Consider the following 12,227-nt stretch of genomic DNA (forward strand, 5'->3'; position numbering starts at 1 on the left):
AGGAAGGATGTTCCAACGAGATAACGAACATACAAATGATTTTGTCAAGAGATTCAGGTTTCAAGCGCTAGACTGTCACGACCCAAACGTGACCGAATAACAATTGGTGAATTCCTGCATCAACGGTATGGCTCCCATATATCGCACCTTACTAGAGAACCTATGGTTCCATACGTTCTCCAAACTCCATGAGGCTGCTAAAAGATCGGCCACGATAGCACCAGCATTGTTAGAAAGAACCAGGGAAATTAGAGGCGAGGACGTACGCGAAACTCGAGGAAGTAGACGTCTCGTCAACAAGAAATACAACACTGGTTCCTCCTCTGTGAGCTTAGTGTACGAAATAGGGAAAAGGAAGGCCCTAGTGGCAGATCAACATCCTAAGCGCGCGGCTCCAGCACAACGGGCGGCTCCGCCAAGGAGGGCCGCCGCTAAGGCTCTCATACGTCGTCATGAAGCTGGAGAAAACGTCATGGATTTCCCGTTCCCGATCGAGGAAGTGATCGAACTCTTAGAGGCATGTATCCAGGACGATGTCATCAGACTACCACCCCCCAGACGCCCACCAACCGAGGCAGAGATGGAGCACCCCAAATACTGCCGCTATCACCGGTTTTTTCACCACCCGACCAGCGACTGCAACAGACTAAAGCATATCTTAAAGTAGAAGTTAGAGGCAGGGGAACTTCATATGGGAAATGAGTGAGTGCATAGAGATCCCCTTCAAGTCATAAATTGCGGAATCTCTGGGGACCCCGTACACGAAACTGTACAATCCATGATGCAGCATGTGTGTGAAATTCTCTACCTTTCCAAGACGCAGCGTCAAGACATCTTCACGGCCCTCAATCGTGTTGTGTCATGCGAACGACTTTTTCCGGTTACGAAAGCTACGCCAGAAGCCCCGACTCTTTTAAGGGACAACACTGAAAAACACAACTGGGGACTGCTAACCACGGCCTATCTAAGAGGCACTGAGCTCGATAAAACTTTGATCGATGTATCCTCTGACTTCAATATCATTGTCATCAAGACTCTGAGAGCTGCGGGAATTTTGAAGCAAGAGGCTATACATTCCCCATCCATGGTCAAGAATTCAGGAGGAGAAGCGATGAACGCATACGGCTACATTAGCCTCGAAATCAATATGGGAGATGTTATAACCCGTGGCAAATTCCACATTGTCAAAGAACTTTCAAGTTATGACATGATCCTGGGGCGTTCTTGGGTATTCGACAACAAAGCCAAATTGGGAGCATCCCCTCTGCCAGTGTCAACGCCCGAAAGATTTTCCAACAAGCCGTCCAACCTGCTGCCGTATCAACAAATTACCAATGGAACTCGATTACGCGAGGAAAGCCCGTCCTCTCTCGCTCATAAATCCCAAACGCAAGTAAGTCTGGTCAAACAACCTTCTCTGCAACCAGTCACTTCTTCTCTTAACCCGTCGTGGGGACTCGATCCGATTATCAACATGGACACATTTAAGAGATGTGAGTGCAGTTCTGGGCCCTTTAAACGCTTCACCAAGAATTTGGAAGATGCACTCAAAGATGATGGGACCAAGAGTCAAACGGTTACACAACACTCAAAATCGTTTCAAATTCGAGACGTGGTAGTCAAGGCGACCTCATTTCAAGTCAGGAACATAACAGTAAGGATGGCTGTTCGAACTGGTTCGTCCGAAGAAAGGAAAGATGAACCATATCTGGTGGCAGACGTCCTCTTAGGTGGTTACTGCAAACTCATCAATGCTGATAAGTTGGAAGGCGTGACGATTCACTCATGATGGCTCAAGCCTTTCAATACCTAAAGCGATGTGCTGCTTTCTCCTCTAGGCGTTTTTTTTCTTTTCTCTTTAGTATTTCCTTCAACTATTTCCTTTTCCACTCAATATTTGTATTTCCTCCAAGATAAATGTACCGTTTGCATTCTCAATTGGGGTTTCGATTCCTATTCAAAAAGCATACCTTTCCTTTCTGACGAGTCTTCTGAATCTCAAAGGAAAAACACTAAATAAATTCTGAATCATCAGGAAAAAAATTACCCATCAAATCACGACCAGAAAAACCGAATCCCTGCAAAAAATACTTTACTCGAAACTTTGAAGGGAAGAATATACAAGGAATCATCAGACGGCAGGAAAGGTGTGGAATATCAAGCAACTTATTTTGATGAAAGCTTTTTCGAAAAAGAGGTTTTATTCAAAGAAGCTAAATAAGCGGGATGTTATTTGGCGAAACCCTAACTTCTCCATGAATACAAAGAAGATAAAAATGAGTTTATGAAACATCAAAGAGGCTACACGCCAAAGAGAAACGACAAAAAAGGAAACTAGTCATCGAAAGCAGACGCCCGGATCGCCAACGCCTCTGTCAGAGACTTTTAAAGCACTTTACCCAACAATATTTCGGACAACAAACGTTCCATTCAGAAGCCTCCTCTGAGACAGCAACTCCAACATCCCACCCGGAAACCGCCTCAGCAACATTTTCCGCTTCCTGTCCAACACCCACTTCGACAAACGTCTCAGCATATGCCACCACAGCTTTTCCAACGTCCCTGACAGCAGTTTCGGCTTCCACTCCAAAAGATGCTTCAGTTTCTTTAACCACAGCGGCGTCTTCCTCGAAAGATTTTTCAGCGGGCTTTCGAGGGTGTTCCAGTTCATCCGCATCAGAAACGATTATGACACCATCTCGGGCAGGGAAATTAAGCTGGCTCTCCCCTAGAAGTTTCACAGACTTAGTCTTCCGCCGCTTCAACCGAGAGGCGAGTTGTTCAGCCCCAGCGCTGGGCTGTGAAGAATTTTCGTTGCCCTGAGATATCTCAACGCGCTGGGATGCTTCATCATCTCCCCGCTTTTGCTCCATGTCCACCAGAGTCATGAAAGCCTGAGCATGCATCCGCACTCCACATAAATAGGTGAAAGGCATGCCCTGAATAATTTCGCCTGCTTCACGAAATAGAGGATTAATTCTTCCCAATGCCTCCTCATGAGAAGAAAACCATCTTTCGTCGATCCCAAAATTTCTCTTTGAAGAGTCATAGGTACGGTTGTCACTGGAAGATCCCATTATCTACCAAAAAATCAAAAGTTTGGGTAAGTTCTCACCCTATCTGCACCAGCAATCTACATGAACAAGAAAACAGAGTGAGAAACCAGGAGAAAGCACGAGACGATACCTGTAAAGAGGATAAACGTGATTTCAAGACGATCTGTACGAACAAAGGATTCAAGATCTCCTCTTATGTTCAGCAGAGCGATGAAATCCGAAAAAGAAAAACTTTCTACCAGTCATGAATTAAGGCCCGATATCGGCTGGAAAAGATATTTTCTATGCGAGTCAATTAGGTTTTGATTAAAAAAAACGTGGAAGTACGTGTTTGGAACACGCTGGCCTGCGTTATCTCTTCTGCTCTACTGCCAGCCCCAGAACATGGAAGCGAAACCGGCAGTATAACATGAGGAGGAGAGCTAACACCTTTCATATGGACGTGATACTTTGGGATATGAATAAGGAAAGGATTTCCTACCCGAGCCACGCATGGAAAGAGGCAACCGGGACAGCAGGAGACGCCAACAGTCCGCGTCACGCAGAGCCAACAACTCGCGCCATGCCAAGCCAGCACCGTACAAAGCCAGCGCCCATCCCAAGCCTATCCAATGCTAACGGCTCAATACCAAGCCGATCCAATGCCTGAGGCTCAATCCCAAGCCGCACAATACCTGCGACTCCCATTCCAAGCCGACCACCGCCAACGGCTCCGTTTTAAGGCACACCATGCTAACGGCTTGCCAAGCCAATCCATCAACTCCAACAACTCTGCGTTCCCTAGCCTAGCCAAGCTGACGCCAACTGTTTGCATCACCGCAGAAACCACCTCTACCATTCCACAGCCTAGCTAGCAGCACCAGGAGCAGAATCTAGGCAAAGCCACCAACACAAGAATCACGAATTCTCCTTACCTCCCGAAAAAGGTTAGACGGATCTTCTTGACCATCTCTTCATGACTTGACGTTTCGATTTTGTCCTTGTATGTCACCATCTTATGCTTACCTTGCAACAAAGCCCATGTTCCGAGCTAAGCATAGTACTTAATGTTGATGGTGGTTTTTAGCTTAGGGTTAAAATCGTAAAACCTTAGTCAAATAGTGACGTCCACTTGAGTAATAATGTCGCCACTAGCACATTTATTGAAACATTCAACATGTCGGCGTAAAATCACCGGGGTACCTTTTTTTTATGTATATGCCATGCTCCACGGAAGAGCCCTCGGTACTGACTGGGATCATCTCTACACATTCCACCCACGCATGCTAGCCAAACGTGCCAATGGCATGCTATGCTAGCCACATATCCGCGCCAAAGGCATGCCGACCACGCCAGCCGCACCACCGTGCCAATGGCATGCCATGCCATCCACATCTCCGCGCCAAAGGCATGCCAACCATGCCAGCCGCACCACCGTGCCAATGGCATGCCATGCCAGCCACATCTCCGCGCCAAAGGCATGCCATGCCAGCCACATCTCCACGCCAAAGGCATGCCGACCATGCCAGCCGCACCACCATGCCAATATCATGCTATGCCATCCACATCTCCGCGCCAAAAGCATGAAAACCATGACAGCCGCACCACCGTGCCAATGGCATGCCATGTCAGCCACATCTCCGCGCCAAAGGCATGCTAACATGCCAGCCGCACCACCGTGCTAATGGCATGCCATGCCAGCAACATCTCTGCGCCAAAGGCATGCCAACCATACCAGCCGCACCACCGTGCCAATGGCATGCATGCCAGCCACATCTACGCGCCAAAAGTATGCCAACCATGCCATCCGCACCACCGTGCCAATGGCATGCCATGCCAGCCACATCTCCGCGCTAAAGGCATGCCAATAATGTCAGCCGCACCTCCGCACCGAAGCCATGCCAGCCATGCCTTCATGCCGCTGGATGCCAAACGAAGGGTTGCAACAATCAACGGCCACCCTTCCTTCTGAGATGCAAATCTCTGCCGCCCAAGTTCGCCACCAAGCGCGTGACAACTTTTGTCCCAATGCCAATCCCTAATTTTTTCCGCGCCTAAATTATGTCAAAACCCTAATTTTGGCCGCGCCTAAAACTATGCCAAAATCCTAGCTTGGCTGCTCCTAATCCATGCCAAAGCCACGCCGGCCATGCCTCCATGCCGCTGGCTGCCAAACGGAAGGTTGCAACAATCAATGGCTATCCTTCCTCCTGAGATGCAGATCTCAGCCGTACAAACTTTTCACCAAACGACTTGTGGCAATCTCTTGGCTACGGTGCCAACTCTTGGCCACGGTGCCAAAGCCCTAATTTGGCCACGCCAAAGCCATGCCGGCCATGCATCCATGCCGATGGCTGCCAAACGGAAGGTTGCAACAATCAACGGTTATCCTTCCTATTGAGATGCAGATCTTAGCCGTACAAACTTGCCACCAAACGACTTGTGGAAATCTCTTGGATACGGTGCCAACTCTTGGCCACGGTACCAAAGCCCTAATTTGGCCACACCAAAGCCATGCCGGCCATGCCTCCGCGCCGTTGGATGCCAAACGGAAGGTTACAACAATCAACGGTTGTCCTTCCTCCCGATATGCAGATCTCAGTCATACAAACTTGCCACCAAATGACTTGTGCCAATATCTTGGCTATGGTTCCAACTATTGGCCAAGGTTCCAAATCCCTAATTTGGCCACGCAAAAACCATGCCGGCCATGCCTCCATGCCGCTGGCTGCCAAACGAAAGGTTGCAACAATCAACGGCTATCCTTCCTCCTGAGATGCATATCTTAGCCGTACAAACTTGCCAACAAACGATTTGTGGAAAACTTTGGCTACGCTGCCAACTCTTTGGCCACGGCACATATTTAGATATGCCAATTCTTTGGTCATGGCACCAAACCCTAATTAGCCACGCCAAGAGAATGCGCAAGCCATGCCAGCACCGTGGCCACGCCACTGGCTACCAACGGAAGGTAACCACAATTAACGGCTAACATTCTTCTCAAGATGCGAAATCTCGGCCGTCGAAAGTCACTACCGAACCGTCAAGCCTCTCAATCTTAACTTTCCAAACAATAGAAACATGCTACAAGTTTTCCACGAAAACACTCGAGACATCAAAACATGTCACAAACTGGGGGATGCACGTCAGGGTATTGGTCTGGAGGTTTACAGCGTGCGGCGTACACTACGCCCGTTACAAGAAAGTGTCATAAGAGTGAGGCGGTTAGTAAACACAAGAATTAATGGTGAAACGTTTTCTTCATTATGGAAACATCAATTCCAGGCGTTACCCATTACCGCTTTCTTCCATTTACTCAACCGTTTCCAATTCTTACGAGACCAGGGTACGTTTCGCTGCGACTTGTATAAATAGGTCTCACCTATTTCCAACAAAAAAACAAGTTTTGGTTCGGAGAATACAGCACTCAGAAATCACTTGTTAGCTTCCCAATATGCTAGCATTTCCCTTTCTGATACAATTCGTCAAACAACTACTCTTCCAGAATCAACTATTCTGGTCTCAACACTCTCTTCGCTTCCCTCCCTAAGACCAACCCTTCTCCTTCATTTTGTGACCGAAGCAAGTCTGGAACGACCATTTCTTGGTTTAGGCCGAACTTGTACAGATTGATCTCTCGAATTAAACTCGTTTCTCACCCGCACACACGAAATTACCGAAGTCAACAGAAACCGTTTTCACCCTCAAACAATTGTATAGAATGAGTGGAAGAAATTCGAGCAAAGCGGTCAGAGATACCTTTCAATAGCTAGTAGGATGATGTAGCAGTAGCAAAATAAGAGAGAACAGTATTAGAAATTGTAGATGTAATCCACATCATAACCGTAGCATCCTCATCCATCCAATCTGTGTATAAAGGATTTTCCACTCAATTATTTGCATTAGTGCGAGTTGTATATTGCGATGGAAATTCAGAAGAACCATCAAGGTAGTTCATTAGCTTGAATTTACGAATCACAGGTAGCATCAAAGCTTTCCAGATAAGAAAGTTATCATCTTTCAGTTTTAACTGAACAATACTAGTTAATTGATTAAAAAGAACTTTAGAGATCGAATGAGCTTTTGGATTTTCCATTAAAAAGATCAAAGAAGTTCAAGAAAGACTCAAGAAGATATCACAATGAAATATGTAGAAAAAGTAGATCTAGAGAAGAAGAAAAAAATCAGAAAAAAATGAATGTTTTTGATGAAAAGAAACTAGAATTTGAGATAAGAGAGAAAGATGATGAAGATGAAGATTGAAAGAGAAGAAGAAGATCAAAATCGAGCAGAAGAATGGAAGATTTCGTTTTGGTGTCTGATACCATAATAACACGGAGTAAAGAGAGAAATAGAATTCTTCATTACACAACAAGAGTCCGTACAATGCAATAAATACACACAGACTCTGACAAGAAAACACCAGTAACCACACACGTGTGGAGATCACATCCACATAAACAAATAAGGACCGTGTGCAGATCATATACACATAAACAAGAAAAGACTGTGCAGATCATATACACAGAAGTAAAAACTAAATACTCTTGTTACTAAAGACTTACTCTGAAGAAATTGAAGGTATCAAACCAGTAATGGGTGTGTCAAGTTGCATCTAACTTCAGATCATGTTGAAGTATTATCTGATTCTCACTCGCTTTTTTATGTAGTGAAAATTGTAGGATATCTTAAGTGACCATCATTTGAATCGAGCAACCTCTATTGAAATTAATCCTTTGGTTCGTTCAAAATTCTGTTGCAAAATGGGAAGATTTCTGAAGAAAAAAAAACACGAGAATATTCATTTTAGTATGTTTTTAACTGGTAACTCTGATGATCATGATGAGTGATAGTCGCACCCTAGCAGATATCAGTTGCATTCTAAATTGATAAGTGGTTTTGCTTTTCCCGTAAGAGAAGCAAGCTGATCACATTTTGTTTTTATCAATCAGGGAGCAACTGGTGGGGCAGTAGCTAGACCATTTATTTTCTAGAATGAAGCTCGATGAGATGTTATTCAATACATCGAATGTCTAACATACTCATTTGCAACTTATAGGTCGGAGGATTTGAAAAGGTATATGAAATTGGACGAATTTTCAGAAATGAAGGCATTTCAACACGTCATAATCCTGAATTTACCACTATTGAGGTACCTCTCATCTTACTCGCAATCTTTTATTTTAATTACCACAGAGAGGGTATTAGTCTGGATCACGTCACTCACATGGTGACACGTTTTGATGGCGATCAATAACTCTTAGTTGTATGAAGCATATTCAGACTACCAAAGCATGATGAACATGACAGAGGAAATCGTTGTTAGATGTGCTCTTGCAGTTCAGGGGAAGCTTACTGTTGATTATACATTACTTCGGCTGAATTTTCCTTTCCTGTTGTTGTTTTATGCTGGAAATATCAAGTTAGATCAGAAGCTCAAGCGCATTAAGCTGCAAATGAGTGGAACTAGTACTTCACTCGGGCCTAATTTTTACTTATCTAATCGCTTTAAGAATTTTGTTTACTGTTAATGTTTTGGTATGGTTTATAATGTAAATCTTCAGACTTATTACTTGTAGGGTTTGGAAATAAGTCTAGAAAGGCCTTGGAGGAGGTAAAGCATGCACAATCTCGTGAAACAAGCAACTAGGATGGACTTTATTGAGTTGGGAAATGATGTTAAAGTAGCTAAAGAAGTTGCTATTAAAGTACTTGAGGTCAAGGATAGATCTTCTATTGAAGCTTGTTCTTTTTAGAGCTGTTGCAGTTATCTTAACGTTTATATGTATCTGTATCTGCATCTGTTTCTCCTTGACTCTCCATACCCAAGTTAGAACGGTTCGCAATAAATCCTTCTAAGCTCGTAAATGTTTTCGTTGATACATGTTTTTAAGACTGTTGTAGAACCAACACTCCTGCAACCAACATTTGTTTTAGATTATCCAGTCGAGATATCACCTCTTGCTAAACCACATAGAAGGTATTAAGGATTCCTAGATTATATGCGTAATTTGGTTACGTTTCTAAGATTGATAGAGAGGTGGGATACAAAAGAAAAAACTCCGACTATAATTATTGTTAACCTCCCGAGCTGTACATGCATATCGTTAAATGATTGTTAATGTGAATCATCTTAACCCACACGAGGTGTACTAACTAAGATTTCCGGTACTTATTGCTCATTTTAGTAAAGCTGGTTTGACTGAGAGATTTGAATTATTCATCTGTGGACGTGAACTTGCCAATGCGTTCTCGAGTTGACATATCCTTTGTTAACCAAAAAAAAAAAAAAAGACATATCCTTCGGATCAGGTAATTATATATTCGTGGAGACATAATAGATGTTTTCTTTCATTGATACCTTTTATTTTTCTGGCCAAAATGGATTTTGATGTCAAGATCTTTAATACCTTGTTTAAATAGGTTTTTATTTACGAGTATGCTGATTTTTCTTTTATGGCAGCGAGAACGCTTAGAAAAACAAGTGAAGCAGCATAATGAGATGAGAGAAGCAAGTGGTTTACATACCGTTTCTGCGGAAGAAAGAGAAAAGAATAATGATGATGAATCTTACGAAGTTACTCTAGATGAAGATTTACTCTTTGGAATATGGAATGCCACCCGCTTTTGGAATGGAATGTATGCCATTTCCTGTATACCGGCTATGGTGTATGTGCTAACTTTGTTGAAAAAATGGGAGTCTAACAACCACATCCAATATTATGTTTAGGCAATTTGTATGGACTAACTCCAACATATTTCCAAGATAATCAATTAGACAGTCAGACCCAATCAAGGAAAATACATCCAAGAATTATATCTCAATTTCTCAAATCAATCTGCAATCGAACAGATAGAAATTTGTGAGTTGGATTAATATGAGAAATAACTTGGATGGTACCAAAGACCATATCCAAGCGTCAATCAATTTCAATCAATAACCAAATGTTGGATTCACCAATTCATTGAACTATGCACAACCTGTGATATTTCAATTATCTAGAAAATATAATGTGGAAAAGAAATAACACAGACACCAGAAAATTTTTTATTAGCGAGGAAACCGCAAATGCAGAAAAACCCGGGAACCTAGTCCAGATTTGAACACCACACTGTATTAAACCGCTACAGACTCTAGCCTACTACAAGTTAACTTTGGACTGGAATGTAGTTGAGCCCTAACCAATCTCACACCGATTAAGGTACAGTCGCGTTCCTTATGTACACCCACAACTAAGAGTTGCTACGACCCAAAATCGAAGACTTGATAAAACAAATCTTTCTCACACAGAAAAAGTCAATTGAATAGATAAATCCACTAGTACAAACCTTTACATAGGCCATGTTTTTTGGTTTACAGCCTAGCCACGTTTCAGGCTATTTGCGTGCTAATTGTCATAGGTATAACTATAGCCACGTTTTGTGTTACCCTGTAGCCATAGTGCACCATTTGGTCATGAGTTTAAACCTAAACCCATCAACTGTAGCCATAGTGCAACGTTTGGTCATGGGTTTCAGTTTAAACCTATTACATGTATCCATAGATACGTATGTGGCCACATTAAGCAATTATGTATGTGTCGAATGTGTAGGATGGTAATAGACACACCTATTAATCTGTGATGGAAAGGGAATTTATTTAGCCACTTTAAAAAAAGTTATGTGTCCAAAATGTAGTGTTCGTTAGACATCAACAACCTAAAAACTCAATACCATCCCTCACTCCAGAATAAAAGTAGCATTGGTGGAGCTTACCCTCTCTCATATTGGTTGGTGAGCGTAACTTCGCGTTCTCATTGGTTAATTGAGAAACCATTCGTATTCGTCGGATGAAATTTCATTATATATGGTGCGTTGATCTGACAATGTGCAGTGTAGATTGGGTGGATTGTTGGGACACACCCGACAGACGTCCCTCATTATTTAGAAAAAATGCTATATTAATTTCGTGTATTTATTATGAAAATCCAGAAAATAAAGAAAACTACTATATTAATCTCAGATATTTATGATTGAAATAAAAAAAAATCAATTCAACACACATATGGAATAAAATAATATAATTTATATTTTTTGAATCTTTTATAATTTCATATAGTTATTATAGAAAATCCAGAAAATAAAAAAAATACTATATTAATTCATACATTTATGAATAAAATAAAATAAAAATCAATTCAACGTATTTATGGATAAATTAATATTTTTTTGAATCTTTTATAATTTCATGTATTTTTATAAATAATCCAGAAAATAAAGAAAACTAATATATTAATTTCGGACATCTATATTTTTGGACGATTTTTAAGCTAAGAAATCTATGCATTTATTATTAAGAACGAGCACCTAGCTCAGCTAGTCATCCTCGTTCCCCAAAGTTTCATGTGTTCCAGGAGGTCCCAGATTCGAGCCCCCCAATGGCGTAATATTGCAGAAATTAACATGGAAGGTAGAGTTAGTTTGCCCCCCTTGTGACACAATATCAGTCCACCCCCCACCCCCCCCACCCCCCCCCCCCCCCCCGCTTCGGCTCCTTTGGCTAGGTTACCCATGAGTCTCGCTGGTAGGCTAGCACAACAACATGTTCAATTAATGTAGTAGTTTGTCGTCGGAATTTAGCTTGTTAGACTTCCAATTAGTTTCATGTAATATGGAATCAAGCTAAATATTATTTTAAAAAAAAAGATAAATATTTATTCAAAAATATACTATGAGTTTCGTTTCAAAATATCATTGGTAAACAAATATTACCGTAAAAAACGTCATGATTTTTATGGATTTAACTTGCTAAAATTATGTAAATACAGATCAAATATGTAGAAATTTTATATATTTTTAGACATAGATTTATATTATATCCACAATAAAAACGTTTTATTTATGGGTTTGTTATTGATACTTCTATTTAAAAGCATTCGATTAAAAACCTACTTCATTTTTTGGAGCCTCTCTATAAAATTATAGATACTCTTCTCCATGAAGAACAAGTCGAAAGTTTTTAATTTATATTCGATTATGGTTTGTTGCAATATATAGTGTTTCAGTAGTTGTTTTCTTTCTTATAATTTGTGATTTTGACTCAATGTTTTATTGATTTATTAACAGGTGCGCAAATTAAAATTCTCAACCAACTGTGAGTTTAATTTCTCAATATTCTTTTTGCTTTCGATTTTCTGCTTTATGTTTGTTTTA

General features: G+C 41.6%; 1 pseudogene; it reads left to right on the forward strand.

Moving 5' to 3' along the window:
- LOC113331051 overlaps positions 1–9,807 on the forward strand; it is a 43,333-nt pseudogene extending 33,526 nt beyond the window's left edge.
- Positions 9,808–12,227: the final 2,420 nt, after the last annotated feature.

This window comes from Papaver somniferum, unplaced genomic scaffold (assembly GCF_003573695.1).
Source record: "Papaver somniferum cultivar HN1 unplaced genomic scaffold, ASM357369v1 unplaced-scaffold_123, whole genome shotgun sequence".
Lineage (NCBI taxonomy): Eukaryota > Viridiplantae > Streptophyta > Magnoliopsida > Ranunculales > Papaveraceae > Papaver > Papaver somniferum.